Source organism: Perna viridis, chromosome 4, assembly GCF_037379345.1.
Source record: "Perna viridis isolate PV_CMFRI_1.1 ecotype Kerala chromosome 4, ASM3737934v1, whole genome shotgun sequence".
NCBI classification, from domain to species: domain Eukaryota; kingdom Metazoa; phylum Mollusca; class Bivalvia; order Mytilida; family Mytilidae; genus Perna; species Perna viridis.
In genome coordinates this window covers 13678354-13683862 of record NC_142448.1, presented here as the reverse complement: position 1 = coordinate 13683862, position 5509 = coordinate 13678354, and positions in this window count along the sequence as shown.

Below are 5509 nucleotides of genomic sequence, written 5' to 3'. Positions count from 1 at the left end.
TTAGAACTGGTTATGCTGCATTCTCCTTTATTCATTCACAACTATCAATATGTCACAATTCTCTCTGCTCTGTGCAAGATGAATTCATGATATGTAGCTTTGGTAGTGAGTTGTTTATTGACTCTGATTATCAATTCTACAAGACGTTAACTTTTGTGTTTAATTTTACATTAACTGCTTATGAATACTGTTGGTTATATTAAACAGACAACTTTCAATTACACTCTTCTACAACTATGATGATGAGAATAATTTTGTACAGCTGCAAAAAAAGTTGTCCTATAATGGTATCATGCTGTCATTTTCATTGTAGTCCTTAGAAATTTCATAATTTCTATATTTATAGCTGGCTGTACACCAAATTTATGTCACAAAGTTCAACAGAGTTTTACGTGCAAAGGGGAATTACTCTTGTAAAACAGATGAACAGCTGATTTTGACAGCACATTATTTTAATTCCATAATTCTAAGAAGTTACAGATGATACTACAATGTTAAAGGAAACAATACACAATTGTGGTCAAGACGAAATACACAAAGCCAACTTTGATTGGACAGTTCTGAAAATGGCGCGAAATTTACCAATCTCGGCAGAAGTTGATCTGAATGGTCTATTTCTCAAAGAAAACCAGAAAGAAATTATGCAAATAAGTTGTTGCTAGGTGATGAAGTCGGCCATAACAAAAAGAAGTTCACAATGGAAATCCCCGTAGAAAATTTTAAGAAGGCGGAGTTGCAAATACAATGGACCAAAAACAATGTTGAACAAAAAAATCGTTCGTTAATGCATTAATTTAAAATTTTTATCATTCATTGAGTGATAGAATGAAACATTTTTTAGATTAAAAAGTTGGCAGGTGACCCAGAGTATAGATTATAACTTGAGTATAAGTGTATAGATCTCTATGAAATTGGACACTCCAACAAATGAGCAGTTAGCTCTTACTGGACACTAGTCTTTAATGATCAAATACTAGTATGCGAGAAATAACATATTTGGATTGAGTTAATTATATAAGTATATTAAATCAACAGTTTCTCCTCTGCAAAAAGTCCTCCCAAAAAAGTGTCACCTTACCTAATACTTAATTACTGTGCAAATCAGTTCAATCCAAGTTCTCTTTGCTACTAACGATCTCTTAATGCTAAAGTAATTTGGTAAAGAAATGGAGAAGCTACCCAGGTAATAAGCCTTATTCAACAAGTTTTATACAGTCTCTTTTTAGACAAAGATGTACTGCGGTCTACCTGTGTCCCTTTGTTCCTCATTAAAAGGTGCTTCCACTGATTATCATCCAACTCAAGTGAATTATTTCTTTCATTTTAATCTTATAAGCCAGCCTATCTAGACAGAACATATGATATAAATTGTGTCCATCCATAGTTCACACATTTTCTCTAATGACTGAAAATGCTGCCATCAATTTTTGTGAAACTTAGATGAATTGTTTCGTTCTTTTAAATAAATTTCCAACTTTATCCAAATGCAAATTTTTGTTTTGATAATGGAATCACCCCGTTGTCTTTGGCAATCTTTTAACTATGTTTATGAAATGTAATCTCTTCTTTCTATTTTATGTATTCTGTGTCAAATATTTCATCACAATAACAAAAAAAGAGGCTCCCAGGAGCCTGAATCGCTCACCTTGTTGAATTTTGCCTTTCAAAGGCAATAAATTAAACAAGAAGTTGTCCAACAATTTTGACTCAAGAAGTCTTTGGTTGGACTTATCGCAAGATCTTTTCAACAATTGAAAGTTTCTTTTAATCTATCATAGTTTTCAAGATATTGACTGAAAACTATTAGTGTAAAAAGTCATTTTTTCCCTTTCAAGGGCAATAACTCTTACAAGGAATCTGAGGTCTCACTAACCACTTCTAACGCTTTAATTACTTTACATGTTAGAAAAGTAATTTTCAAAGTTTCACTGTGAATTCCCAGGACAAATGACATCGTAAAGTTGCATACCGTTGCAAAGCTTGGAAAATAAGGCTTCCAAAATCATTATGTTAATGGTACGATGATTGTAGAAATTCTTCACAAAATTTACTTAAATAAATAATACTGAAAATCCACATTTTTACCTGTTCTGCTAACTGACAGCATGGAGGCAAATTACTCACATATGTAAACAATATTCATACACTTTTGTAATTAATTACATATATGATTTTAAAGTACACATTCTCAGCTTTATTTTGACTACTTTTAATCATAATACACACAAATAATGCACTTACAATGCATATGTCTAGGTTCAGTGTGTTTTGGGTACTACATAGGGGGGGTGGCCATTTGACCCGGAAGTGGTTAGTGAGACCTGAAGACTTTTGTAGTCTTAATAATATAGGCCTTTGCCTAGGTGAGCTAAAAATAGCAAAAATCGTTGAAAAAGGGCAATTACTCCAACATGGGTTAATGGATTAAACCAAAATTTGACCAGAGATAGAGCTCATCAAGCTGAACACTTTACCCAATGTCAGAATTCAGCTAAACCTAACGATTTAGGAGATATATTTGAAAAACTACTGTCTGACCCTATGTTCTATTTTTAGTAATGGCGGCCATGTTTTTTGACGAATCAAAAATCCTTACATCAGTTCTATGCAGGATACCCCAAGGAACATTCATACTAAGTTTGGTTTCAATTGGTCATGTAGTGTCAGAAGATTTTGGAAAGAAATAACAAAAAATAGCAAAAATCATTGAAAAAGGGCAATAACTCAAACATGGCTGAACGGATTAAAACCAAAATTTGACCAAAGATAGATCTCATCATGCTGAACACTTTTACTTGGTCAGAATTCAGCTAAACCTACCGGTTTAGGAGATATATGTGAAAAACTACTGTCTGACCCCTATGTTCTATTTTTAGTAATGGTGGCCATGTTTTTTGACGAATCAAAAATCCCATCAGTTCTATGCAGGATACCCCAAGGAACATCCATACCAAGTTTGGTTCTAATAAGTCAAGTACTTTCAGAGGAGAAGAGTTTTGTATAATTGTTAACAACGATGATGGACGCCAAGTGATGGCAATAGCTCATATGACCCTTAGCCAGGTGAGCTAAAAACTCAGAGCTACATCAAGCTAAATTTTTTATTTGACTGTTTGCTTAAGTTGTCTTCAGTGCCATGTAGAAAAGGCCCGAGCACCATAAAAGTTAAAACAAGAGCAGTGCTCAAGATCCCCCATCTTGCAACAAAAGTCTAATTTCATGGAGTTTTATTGTGGAGAGTAATCAAAGTACACAATGAAGATTCAGATGATGTTGAGTCAGTGTGACCATGACCTATAACTTACTTACCTCAAAATCAATATGTGTCCTTCTTACCTCATGAGCCTTTAACTGTCCAGGTTTGGTGAAATTCCATGAAGGCATTCAATAGTTATGACCCAGAAACTAATTTTTCGGTTCCAAAATTTGATTTTGTTAAGTTTGAATGACCTTGTCCTTTGACCTACTGATTCCAAAATTTATAGGTGTCTTCTACACCTAATAAACCTTCAACTGTCCAAGTTTGTTGAATTTCTATTGGAACGTTCAAGTTACGCTATGGAAACCAATTTTTAGCTCCAAATATTCTTCTTCTAAGCTGTGTGACCTTGACTTTTGACCTCAAAATTGGTAAGTGGCTTCCTTACCTCATTAGGCTTAGTCTGATCAAGTTTGGTGACATTCTATTAAGGCATTCAAAAGTCACTCTCCAGAAACCAATTTCGGACAGACGGAAAGCAGAGTTCTATACTTTTTATTTATAATCTTAACTCCTATGGTAACTCCAATCAAAGCCTTTTAAACTAATGACACAACAAACAATTAAGAATCTTCTCAGAAGTTCGTGCATCATGTGCTTCACTTCAGTCGTTGATAAATGGCATACAAACAGAACTGAGTTAACCATTCATGCACAAATTTTATACCATATCCCTATATAAAAGAGGATACTGAACCAAAATGAGTTTCAACCTATACTCATCCTACAGAATGTTACAAAATTCTTGGTATCATTTTTTGCATTTCAACGTATTATTTTCATACCAAACTATAACATTCCAATAATCTGGAACAATTACTTTAAAACACACCAAGACAGGAATAAAATGGTCAGACTTCACTTTTTTTAATGGATTTATTCTCTTTATAGATATTTCCTTAACAAATATTGATACTTAAAAGTCAATGATATACAATATAAATCATATAATCAAACATTTCTCTGCCTTCTTTATGTAGAGTGTAAAAATACAGGTTGAAAAGTTGCATAGCAGAAGCCTGCTTCCTTTGATAACCACTAAGAAATGTTTAATAATAAAACTCTAATAAAAATATTGTGTACATCTCTTTGATTATTTTTTTTAATATATTTAAAGCTAAAATTGAAAAAAAAAGTTTGTTTTATTATTTTCATCCAACTCAGTGATTCATGAATTATCCTGAAAATAATTCAATAAAAGGGCTATATTTAATGATTGAAATATACATGTCATTTCTAAACTATCAAGTTAAAGCTGAACTGTAGTTTTCATTAACATGAATTTCAACATGAAAAAAAAAAACTTATCTATTTTGTATGCTATCAAGAGCAACTACTTTTTAAGTTTCACATAGTCATGCAAAAAAAAAACACTATTCATTCAGAATTGTTATCAAAACATTAAATTCTATTTAAAAGGCATACTTCGAACACATTATTACATTGGTATTCTTGGCATTAAAAAAAAAAATTTGGTAGTTTCCAATCTGAATCGCATAGTTTTCTTTCACTCTGACACATATTCCTTTTATATAGCTATAAAGGAAGGCATTCAGTCTATGTCTACTATAGTACAATACCAATACTAAACACACAAATGTTTGATAAATAGAAACAAAATCAGTCAATACAAGTGTTCTTACAATATTTCTATTGTTCAATAACTTAGGAAATATTAATACATTTTTTTTACAACTCTTGCAAAAACTTCTCAATAATTTCCAGATTTTGGATAGAAAATCAAGCACAAGGTAAACTACACTTATCAGAAACTGTTTTATGTACTGAAAGGCACTTTCACATTTTTTAGTAGTTTTTAAATTACAAAATATTGTTAATTTTACCTAAATTTGCCGAACTTATACTAAAATGATTTCACATCTTAGTTTTATCTCTAAACAAGCATAAGATAAGCAAGTATGTTTTCATTGTGCACATCAACATACAATTTCCAACTTTTACAGTTTTCCTTAAAATAAAATCTTTATCATTTGGAATATGCCACTACTACTTCCAGCAAGTACAAATTATCTTAAATAATTTAACTAAAGAGATTCAAATTTTTGAAGTTCATCTTAGTATATATGTACATAATCAGACTGGTACTATTACCTTTGATTATTAATATTTATATCATACTATCAGCAATGGATTTCAAGTATAAGAATCTGAGATGATGTTATTTCTATATCTGTATTGTTGCTAATTTATGAATACCAGAAGTAAATTAAAATTTCTAAACTAGCCCAA